Genomic DNA, 12581 nt, shown 5'->3' on the forward strand with positions numbered 1-12581 from the left:
CTGTTCTGGGCAGGTTTCCTCTTTACTTTTAAAAGGTACCATGGGTGTTGTTCTGGACTGGTTTGTATTTGGATCTTCACCCAAGACCGATTTTACCAGCAGCATAAAGCTCCATTACAGCTCCCAGGGACATTGAGGCATGTAAAATCTAAACCAAATCAATGACGAAATTTAACCACTTCGTGTGTGTTTTTAGAAATGTAACCAAGCTTTCCCCCCCTCATATGCAGCCTTAATTGGGAGAGGCGCTGCATGCCTCCCTGTCACCACTCCAGAACGAATAAGTCTTCCACAACAATAACGCTGCGATTCCAATGGTGGTTCCGGACTTTTGTTTTGAAAAATATTAACCGGAAGTAACTTTATTCAGTCACAGTATCTTGACACTGGTCCAGCTATCTTGGGGTAGTAGATCGTTACCCACCGTTGACTGCAGAGTTAATTAGTAGAGGATGCTGAATTAAGTTGATAATTTCCTCAGAAAGTAAATTAATAGCAAACGCAGATAATATATCTGGGAATAGGATTTATACGAAAGTAATGAATTTCCAAGTTTCAAACCATATAGTAGGCTTTTCATGATTAAGAGTGGAGGACATGAGACCAAACAGACTGTCACTTTATACAAGAAATAATGAACGCAGTAAACAACCAATAGAGAGGCACTGACTTGTGACCAAGTAAACACAACTACTACGTCTACGATAATGTTTCAACTCTAATCCGATAGTCCAGCCACCGTTCACCGAGGGATGATAGGGCGGAGACATTTGCTCTTTGCACCAGCATCAAGCACTGTTGAGGATGAGGGATAAAGGCTACCCCAGCCTTGGCAAAACAGATCCTCGCTGTCACTGATATAATTAGTTAGTCGCTTTGCTTTCTCAGTTTTACATTTCATTCCGCTACTGTAGTGTTGCATTGCTGTTGAAAGACAATGCAGATCACAAATAGCCCACTGTAATTTCACGTTTTGGAAGGTTGTAATAGGCCTAATCTTGCAGAGAAGTCAATTTGACCACTCCGCAAAGCAGAATTTAAGGCGATCCAACTGAGACCCGGACTACGTAGAGGAGTCGCGTCGTTTCGCAAGAACACGATGACTGGAATAAACTGAGGTAACTGCCGGGACAGCCTGGCAGGCTGCGTTGTTGTATAACGAAAATACAGTTGCAGAGTTGATCCGCTGATTCTCCTGCATCGCCAAGTTTCAGGCTGCGCAGCGTGCACCTCTTATCGCAAGTCCGGAGGAGGAGGCGGGTGAGACAATAATTTTTTTTATGTTTCTGCTGAATTCTGAAATTAAACGAGATATGCTGAAAGGGGTGGGGTGGGGTGGGAGACTCCTTCAGAAATACGTTGAAAGCTTGGCATTTTGATCAAAAAAAAAAAAAGGAGACCCGTGTGCGGTTGCGTTTTGTTTGAATTGTGGCGTGTTGGCTTAAAACAGTCGTCCCCACGTCCTACGACAGGTAATCGGAATCGGTGGTGTGCGAAACGGGAAACGATCGATCATCGCAAGTGTGTCTAAACGAGCAGCGTGTTTATTCTCGTCAGCGGAAGCATTTAGGGGCGCTGCGCGTCAGCCGCAACGACCTGTCAATCATTCCTAGCTACTCTTCCATTGTTTTGCTCCTCCTGTTGGGAGTAAGTGGCCGCTGAGTCTTCCACCACCACCCCCCACCCCCCGTAAATATCTCCTGGAAAGGGGAGAAGTTGCGAGTTGCTGGAATGATTTCGTTCTCTTCTTACTCATGTGCCCGCCTGACTGTGGAGGGTTGGAGTCATGCTCAGCTTTTAGTCGCTATCACATTGACATGCCTCTGTGACAGGATGCTGAAAAACGTCTTTCAACCGGTGTAAGAGCATGAAGGTACAGACTCACGTGATCCAAATTCAAGAAGTGCACGGGTTTGTTGTTGGCTTTTGCTTTGGAAAGCGGTTGCCACAGATTCTACCCTGGGTTTGTTCTATCTATCTATCTATCTATCTATCTATCTATCTATCTATCTATCTATCTATCTATCTATCTATCTATCTATCTATCTATCTATCTATCTATCTATCTATCTATCTATCTATCTATCTATCTATCTATTATGGTTGTATGTGAGGGCACATGTGGGTATCCGTCATTTCATGTGACTAGAGTGACAAGCAATTGTGGCAGGTAGCACAAGGCCATATAACCTGGACATAACGTTAGTAGAAGATAAACTTGTTTATGCCCAAAAATATGATAAGTGACACTCCATCATGTAAGTGTAACCATTATTATGCAGAAAACAGTGGTAGCAGTAGTAGTAGCATATCAAGACAACCATTAGACTGTCAAAGGGCGATGACTGAAGACATCCTAACGTCATCCTTGCATCGATAGAGAGGCTCCTGCTCCACCAACATGTCCTGATCAACAAGGACCCTGATTAAAAGCAGGACATTGACTGACGCAAGTAGATTGTTCACTAGATTTGTAAATGGTATAAAGACAGGGAGGCTTTTGTCTGATTTGCAGTCACTCTGCAGACCTGACTCAGACTTTGTTGATATGTCAATAAAAGTCTTATTTTGAAGGATCCTTGTCTCACTGACTTTTTTTTTGCAATTTCTCTGTATCACTGGCCACCACACTATCTATCTACCTGCCTACCTACATTAGGTGGATCTGTAAGCCACCAAATTCTCAACGAGGTCCCACTGTGCAGAATGTGAATGGTTGCTGAAGTGTCTTTAAAAGTGCTACAAAGTCCCTTTTCATGAAGTTCCCTTTTGAAAAATTCTTTCACCGTATTCTATTCTATTTTATTCTATTCTAGCCTGACTTGGGCGCTGAAAGCACTGATCCATTCATCCCACCAAAATCGAATGATGGGGGAAGCAAGGTCAATTTCTGCTTATTTGTTATCAATGTTAGTTTGGCTGAAGAAATACAGAACGTTTGATATGGGCAGTCTTTTCACACGCAGCGTGCTCTCGTGGCTTTCATCTGTTTTCACGTGTTTCTACCTGCAGTCTCATCTAAGCCTAGGGCACTTGACCTTGCCTGGCGGTTTAGTCATCCTTCCTTCTGCTCACCAGAACAATTGCAGTGGAATGTGCAGTCGCTCATCTGCAGCACATAGGAGCTGGTACAGGAAGTACTTGAGATTTCTCTCTCTCCCTCTCTCTTCAAATATATATATTTTTTAGACTAAACAATAGGATATGAGCTGTAGGCTTGCACTATTCTTGTAGGTGAAGGTGGGGATCAGTGTGTGGGAGAGAAGGGAATTGGGGTGCAGTGTGGAGAAAGAGTCGCTGCCAAGGTGCAGCAATAATTTGGTACCTAGAGATTCACTGCAGTATCGCAGTTATAGATACGACACCCAGAAGATTTGGTTTGATGAGTCTTTCCAAACATCATATCCCAAAGAAAGAATGGAGGGAGACATTGTTTTTGCCAACATTTTCCCACAGAAGCGCTCATGCAGCACTCTCTGTAGCTCATTCCCACACATTATTTTGATGGGCAGTGCAAAAATGTCCATCTGTGATACAAATCTGCAGAACTAGATTTCATTTCAGATGCCTGACACTGTTCAAGCGTTAAAATGCATTCTTCAAAGTTGAAATTCTTTTGGTGGGACTTTTGTGCGATATGTTTTGATGTGATCCATTTTCACGGCAAGCCCGTAGCTTCAGCCAGCACAATGCAGACTAAAATGTCCCTTCGAAATCACCTCTTTGGAATCAGGAATCAGGAACAATTTATTGTCATCTCATTCGTGTACTTGCGTACACAAGAGACGCAATTTCGTTTCTCCCAGCCCACAGCAGTGCAACACAAAAACACATATCCAAAACCTCCCAAAAACGACACCATCAAAAACATACAAAACCAGAGAGAACAAAGCCACAAAAAAAAACGGTCAACAACACAGTCCATTCAGTAAATTTGCAACACAATTCAAAAATTTCACTGTCCAAGAGAACAAATGCCAGCCAGGATGACTGTTGGAACTGCAGGTCTGCATGGGCTAGCAGTTAGCTTAGCCTGCCCCGCTTCGGTGTCGTGTCAGACCGCCCTCGGTGTTTCCTCTTTGGGCACAGCTCTGGTCAGGGCCATGATCTTTTGGCCCACAGGATGCAGCAGACCAAGCTCCCTCAGCTGATTCAGTGCTAGCTCTCCCAGCCAGATACCTTCAACCCACCTCCCCCGCCCTCCCCACAATGACACAAACGCAGACACAGACAAAAACACTGCCGAATCGACACTAGGCAAGGCCGCCGCCAGACCACCCTCAGTGTTATCGGAACTGCCGGTCCACGTGGGCTAGTGGTTAGCTTAGCCTGCCCCGCTCTCCCAGCCATCAAACGAAATCGACGATCACAGACATAAATCCTCGTAGTTATTCACATGATAACACAAACTAAGATAGACATGGAATTATGCTGCTAGTAAGTGTTAGATTATAACAATTTGAGAATTAAGTGTGTACTGGGTTTTTAGTACCACAGCAACAGGTAGTGTTATGAATAAATGATGTTTTTTGTCAGGTCAGTTCGAGTGTAAGCAATATATGTACTTGATCTTTTGATCTCATACAATGAAACATCAGATTTTCAAATTAGATATTTGTGTTTGATATTATGGTAGACCTGATTCAAATGAAAAAGGGCGGCATAGTGGTGCAGTGGCTAGCGAGGGTGGCTCGTGGCGCAGTGGTTAGCACGGTCCCCTCACAGCAAGAAGGTCCTGGGTTTGGGCCCTGGGTAGTCCAGCCGCGGGGGTCATCCCACATCGTCCTCAGTGAGGAGTTTGCATGTTCTCCCTGTGTCTGCGTGGGTTTCCTCTGGGTGCTCTGGTTTCCTCCCACAGTCCAAAGACATGGAGGTCAGGGGAATCGACTGTACTACATTTTCCCTAGGTGTGAATGTGTGTGTGTGTGTGTGTGGGGGGGGGGGCTCTGTGCTGGCCTGGTGGCCTGTCCAGGGTGTCTGCCGCCCAATGACCGCTGGGATAGGCTTCAGCATCCTGCGACCTTGAGAGCAGGATAAGCGGTTTGGATAATGGATGGATGGATGATTCAAATGAAACTTTGACTGTTAGTATACTTGTTGCAATATGCTTTTGAAATTCTGCAAGTATGAACTTGAAATCTTTTAGTATAGGTTTCTGGACCAGTGTCACCAAGACAGTTATTATTTATTTGCGCGGTGGCCTGTGCACAAGGCCTCTGGTCTTGTGCGTGGTTTGATCATGGATATTGGATCCACTGTGTGTTTATTACAACAGTTGTAGCTGGCTAAAGCTGTCTCTGGTAGCGGCCGGTCCTGGGAAGCCAGACCGGACCAGGATCAGTGAATAGTTCTTTGTGGAAACGACACCTGCTGTGCTTCCCCCTCCTGAACCGATTGATATGCACATCCAACCCACACCAGGCCCCCGCCCGCCCAGCCTGGCACGACTCAGACTTGGCACCTGGTGTACATCATGCCTGCTGCAAAGGAAATAGCTCATGTCTTTGTCGGGACCAACCCGGCATGACTACAGGGCTGTGTTAAGACTATACTAAGCAGCTCGGTCAAGGCGTGAAATGTGAGCGATTATAAAGTGTAGAGAATAAGACTGTGGCTTTGTGTGTTGATGAGAAAATATATTGGGTATTGCCTAAAAAGAAGCGTAGAGAAATGTAAATATTTGTGCCTATGTAGATATTTTGGTTTCCTTTTTCTCACTTGAATTGGAAGTTTGCATGATCTTTTATGTATTGGATAAGTTTTTATGGCCTTCTGGCTCTTGGAACCTGTTTGAATCCCACTGTATGAATGAAACAACAAGTACTCCTCAAAAACATGCTGTTTTTGGGGCATCCGGGTAGCGTAGTGGTCTATTCCGTTGACTACCAAAACAGGGATTGCTGGTTCAAATTTCCACGTTACCTCCAGCTTGATCGGGCGTCCCTACAGACACAATTAGCCGTGTGTGAAGGTGGGAGGCCGAATGTGGGTATGTGCCCTGGTCATTGCACTAGCGCCTCCTCTGGTTGGTTGGGGCACCTGTTCAGGGGGGAGGGGGAACTGGGGAGAATAGTGTGATCCTCCCATGTGCTACATCTGGCAAAACCCCTCACTGTCAGGTGAAAAGAAGCGGCTGGCGACTCCACATGCATCAGAGGAGGCATGCGGTAGTCTGCAGCCCTCCCCGGCTTGGCAGAGGGGGTGGAGCAGCGACCAGGACAGCTCTGAAGAGTGGGGTAATTGGCTGGGTACAATTGGGGAGAAAAGAGGAGGGGGGGAGCATACTGTTTTTGCACTGTTTTGCAGGCAGTGTGTGAACAGAGTATCGGTCGGGAGGCAGAGGGAATAATCATGGGGTGTCCCTGATGTGTAAAGAGGCACACCTGTGGAACCTAGCTGTCTATATAGTATATCTGTATGCTTAAGCAGACCCGGTGAGTAGAAACTGGATCAGAACCAGACTGTAGACTGTGCTAAAATAGTCTGAGACTGTGTTTTGGACTTTTGCTTAATCTTTAAAGGGAACAGAGACTTTAGTGCTGGATTTATTGTCATACCAAAACAATGCATGAGTGCCCTAAATATTTGTTGGCCATCACTGGCCTTCCTACACCAGGCCCCATATTTGATATATACATGTTGTTGTTGTTTGTTTTTTTTTTGGCAGAAAAAAACAAGTATATGTGTGACATATGCAAAAAACAGCAATTTGCTATTGCGGTGATTCATATTTTTCATTCGACCTTGTCTCTTGTCAGTCTGATGGCTCTCCCCCACATGCAAAGGTGTTAGTCTCTGCAAGGAAATGTGTGCTGACAAGCACACAGACAGACAGACAAACTGACTCGGGTCACAATGAATTGTAAATCGTCACAGTTTCACTGTTGTATTTTATTACCCAGTTGTTGGACCTGGGTGGCGTTGTTATAAGACAATTAGTGGGTCTGTACTCTGTAACATGCTGACTGGTTGATAATCCAACCCCCCAACCCCCCATCCTATTTTACCCCCCTCTGCCACCACGCCCCCATGCTCCCTGTCATAGAGGAAAGCTTTGAATTAATGCAGAGCACTTAGATTGAATTCCTCTCTGTAATATCCCCACCCCCAACCCCATCACCACCTCTGAGTGGGACCCATTTTTATTTTATCCCATTTGTCCTTGCTTATATCAGCAGGACAATGGATAAAAATCCACAGGGCAATCAGTTTTTGCACTTCAGCTGTTGTGCTCACCCAGTGTCCTGTAAGGACTTAACCCAAAATGAACCCAGCAGCTGCCAAACTCAACCGTCAGCCCAAAATGATATGAAACATGTCCACTGTGACCTCACAGTGGATTTAAATTGCTGCACACCTTTATCTTCCCTTTCCAAAACTCTCTCTCTCTCTCTCTCTCTCTCTCTCTCTCTCTCTCTCTCTCTCTCTCTCTCTCTCTCTCTCTCTCTCTCTCTCTCTCTCTCTCTCTCTCTCTCTCTCTCTCTCTCTCTCTCTCTCACACACACACGCATGGATGCACACACACACATATGCAGATGTTTCCCACGGCAAGGGAACTGTTTGGTGGTGTGGCGTATGTGATGATTGCAACAACTCGGGACACGACAGTGCCCAAACAGAGCCCTGTCAGCCTTTCTGTCTCCCCACTCCATGTCCTCCACACCCCCTTCCCCAGCTTGGGTCTCTGTGCGGCAGGAGGATTAACCCGCCTGCTAGGCTGTGGCCTGCCTTGATTATGTCCAGGGATAAGAGCTGCTTAATTGTAATCACTGGGGTTGTCCTGAGCAGGGCAGAGACAGGAGCATGCATGGATCACACAAGCGGCAGACAGCTGAGCTGAACATGGAATTGTTTAATTCTTCCTGTTTCCATGTTAGAGCTCCAAGCATTCCCACGTCTATTTTATTCCTTATGCACGAGCAACACTAAATGGAGGCTACCTCGCTGATGTTTGCAAGTGGAGTTGTTACTATGGTTGCTGTTGTCATGCTACATATATCTACGCGGAGCCCAAGGGGAATGGCTGAAGCTCTCAGTGCAGCTAATAGGGATCAGATAAATATATCGATAAATTGATGTCTCGTTGAGGTGCCTGCTACCCTGATGCCATCCTCCGGACAATGATATTTAACCAATTTTCTCCTCGGGGATGAATAAAGTATTCTGATTCTGATTTCCTTGGCAAAAGAATAAATCCAATATGATAAGACCCGTGCTGCGTTTCTCTTTCAGTATTCACAACACTGTTTTACTGGCAGCCATCCTCCTTTGTAATTTGGGGCATTGTTAACCCATTTGAACGGTTGCATCAGAGCCTGGAAGTGTGAAATGAAGTTGGCACATTATTAGATGGTTCAAGGGGAAGTAAGGCACCTCCACCATGGTGTTTTTTTTTCTTCTGGTAATGATTTGACAGAGAGAAGGGGAGGAAGCGTTTACTTTGCTTTACCATTTCTCTGCAGTATCTGCAGCAAGACCCTCGGTGGGAAAATGCTGTCCTATTGAACCTTTCTGCTGAGCAGAGGCCCGGCCCTCTGGAGAAGGTTGTTTAAACTCAGCCGAAACTCAAACTCCACCAAAAAGGACGTCCGCGTGGGCAAAACAGACAATCAAACAAACAAAAACACACATTCCTGTAGGGGTGTGTGGATGTGTAAGTGAGCTGTGTTTAAGACAGCCTGGTAGAAGAGGTTGATCTTGCTGTATGTAAGGATGTAGTATACTTTTTTTTTCAAGCCCTTGATTAAATATCTGGCTACTCATCATCGAGTAATCCTCCACCAGAGCCAATTGGTGCACTGTCAGAATCCCCACCTTTACTCCACCTTTTCCTTTTGCTCAAAGATGGCCTTTCTCTTACTTTGTTCGGATCGCGTCGCCTTAAAATGAATTGATTCTATGCAATCCCTCCAATTAACCTCCACCAGAAACTTGTGAATACACTGCAGACACCGTGCTCCATCTCTGGGGATCAGACGCTGCCCGACACTTTGTTCTGCATATATTTCACAGGTCTTACCACTCCATTCAGGTGTTAAATCTGAAAAAGCATTTTTCAACAGTAAATTACATTTGTCACTTTCCCCTATCATGGATAGTCTGACGAATGACTACATCGATATCAGAAACACTGTTCAGATACCTGCCAAGCTAAATATTCAGTTGGAATCTGATTATCTGAAATTATATTCTACTGCTATCGCCTTATTACTTTCTTATCATGGTGAGTCGCTCTTTTTCTTTTTGGACCCCCCCCCCTTTTCTCTCCAATTATACCTGGCCAATTACCCCACTCTCCGAGCTGTCCCGGTCACTGCTTCACCCCCTCTGCTGATCCGGGGAGGGCTGCAGACTACCACATGCCTCCTCTGATACATGTGGAGTCGCCAGCCGCTTCTTTTCACCTGACAGTGAGGAGTTTTGCCAGGGGTACATAGCACGTGGGAGGATCATGTTATTCCCCCCATTCCCCCCCAACAGACGGCCCGACCAGCAAGAGGAGGCGCTAGTGCAGCGACCAGGACACATACCCACATCCAGCTTCCCACCCGCAGACACGGCCAACTGTGTCTGTAGGGACGCCTGACAAAGCCGGAGGTAACACGGGGATTCGAACAGGCGATCTCTGTGTTGGTAGGCAACAGAATAGACTGCTGTGCTACCTGGACGGCCGTTACTTCCACATAATGGCGAGTCTTTGCCCTCTTGACCCGAGCATGCGCTGAGCCATGCCGTCCACCTGCAAAATGGCACAAGAGGTTTCGTTCTCCAGGCGAACATTTTCGAGTTGCTTAAACTTAAGTCAAAGTAAGATGTAAATGTCAGCCCACGTGTGAACAGCGTGAGGGCACACAGCTCGATGGCGGCGTGGGATTCTTCAAACGCTTGTAACTAAAACTGAGAGGGTAAGCAGAAAGCAGCCACAACACAAAAAATTATCGACTACAGAGAAAAATAATCACAGGTGTTCGTGGCCGCGAATGTTAATAGAAGTCATCCAGTCTTTCCTCTGACTGCTGCTGTGTGGCTCATTCGGATCATTTACACAAGCATGCATGCTAGTGTAACCCACATGATTACATGTACCCTGTGACGTATGTAAGTTCCACGAGTAGCCTCTAGGAGGCACACGAGCTACAGAGTTTAAACCATGCAAACAACCGTCGACAATAGAGAAGAGAAATACGGATATTTAGAAATACGGACAACTTTGACTATGGATACCTGAATTATTGATATTTGAACTACGGATATTTGAGCTACAGGACATTTGAACTACGACAAAAAAAGATCCCTCCCACGAAGCTTCCTTGGTGAGCCGCTAGCCAAAGCTAAAAAGTAAACAACTTTCTGTGTTCCATGTAATCATAGCCATTTACGTAGGATATCTTGATTTTATCCAAAGACAGATGATCTCCCGTTGAAGGAAGAAGGAAGACTCTTTTCTCTTGTGTTTTAGACGCTGCTGGAATCCTGGTGAGATAAGAGTTTAAAATCTTGAAATCTAAAGACTGACAATTTTCCATTGGTTGCTAAGCTAAGCTAACCCAGCTAAAACGTATATCTATGATCCTTAGCAGTTCCCATATGATTCAGAGCTTTAAAACCAGTCAGGACACCCGGTCCATAGGGTTTATTTGATGTAGGAATGTTAGACATTTTAATATAATAATATGCTTGTTGTTAAAAAAAACTGTAAGCTCCAGTTGCCACTAGCCACCGAGCCAACTCGGGCTACATGGCATGCATGGAACCCATAGCAGCCAGCTAGACGTGAATTCACGTTGATAGTGCCGCAACCTGGCTGCGATGACATTGTTTTTAACTGTTCTTACAGCAATAGGCTGTTGTCATTCAGCCGCATATTAGTTATATGTAGGAAAGGATTTAATTCTGAGAATTGACTCTAGATTTGGGTATTTTTATTTTGTTTGTAATTGTTTGATAGAGATTGCAATTAATAAGGAATCTGTACAATTTTGTGCAGACTGGTTTTTTAGTACCCCGAACAACCCCCCTTGCTACACCCTTTTGGAACCCTTGGATACCCCCTTTGGATTGCCCCCATCATCGCCCTGGATTTGGATTCATCATCATCGCCTCTACATTAACTTGCCCCTGTGATTGTGGTAGGATCTGGACATTGCACCTTGCACAGATTGGAAGACTGAATCATTCCCCCTTTTCTTTTCTTTATTATTTTCTTTGAGTGCACTCGTACTTTATTTTGGATTATTTTCTTTAATTTGTTAGTGTAGAATATGGCTGCATAAATAATATATTAGAAGGGTATAAAATAGAATATAGATAGATATAGACAATAAATAGAATATTAGGAAGAACTTTTAAAAAGTATAATAGAGTAAAATATATATATATATAACACATTTAATTTAGTATTGATATTGAAATAACTTTACTTTGAACTGTTGAAATAAATTGTTTTTTTTATTGTAAACTATACCCACGAGTGTGTGTGTTGTCTTTGGGGTGAGTACTAGAATCCGGTCTAGAAAAAAACCTACACCAATCTCCACTGAACTTAGACATTAGACTGTAAACTGTCCCTGCGCAAGCATAGGCCCATTCCCCTGTCGTGCAGGTTACACTAGATTGAATGAATTGATTGCCCCCCCGGCCGCCTTTTTTTCCCCCCTAGAAGAACGAGTCAACATTTTTGCAGGTGTAAAGAAACCATGAGACTTTCTGAACTGAAGCCCAGCTGATGAGCAACTCTCTGGGCTTTCCTTTGACAAATGGATGACGCCCAGTGGTACATTGTGAATCAACTCTTACACATAATATAACCCTGTGTGTCCAGTTCTGTTTGGTGCCAGGCCAAGCGGCAAAGTGACAACTAATTTATTTGAGGGCCACATGAGATGGCTTCATGAAGAGTCTGTCTAATAAAGACAGGAAAATGTTTTTCTCCACTACTCAAGAGTTGGCAGCAAATATAAAGGGACACTGTCAGAACTTGAATGTGGCAGCGGAGAGGAGATGCCAGCGTTTCTCATCAATGCCGGACTTTGTCTGGGAGGGTTTTTGATGTGCAGAGCTTCGGCCCCAGAGATCTTCCGTGGAGAGTGAAAGCAAGGGGCCTTTACCAGCTGTGTCTCAATGATGGTGGTGGCAAGCTGTCTTTTCTGCCTGCCCACTTCGACGTGAGAATATCCTCCCAGGAATTAAACAGAAATTGACCAGTTTGGTGCATAATGATGTCTGGAGAAGAGAAATACTGTTGTTGTAGGTGACTTGATTGAAACATGGGAGAGGTTATTGAGGAACCTTTGCAAAGTCCCCCCTCCCCCCCCTTTTTTTTTTACATGTAAATTTGCTCAAATGTCTTGTGTACCTTGTTTCCAGGCAACCCACCAGAAATCAGGGTCTGTGTTACCACCCTGTGTTGTGGTTGTGATGAAATCAATTCTGGCTTCTGCAGTGCTTTGCAGTATGGACAGCAGTGCTGCAGTGTGAATGAAACACTTTCAGCCATGAAACCTCATATACTGCACCAGTATAGTATGTGGTACAACCCTACTCATCACACACACACACACACACACACACACACACACACA

The sequence above is a fragment of the Lampris incognitus genome, chromosome 1 (assembly GCF_029633865.1).
Source record: "Lampris incognitus isolate fLamInc1 chromosome 1, fLamInc1.hap2, whole genome shotgun sequence".
Lineage (NCBI taxonomy): Eukaryota > Metazoa > Chordata > Actinopteri > Lampriformes > Lampridae > Lampris > Lampris incognitus.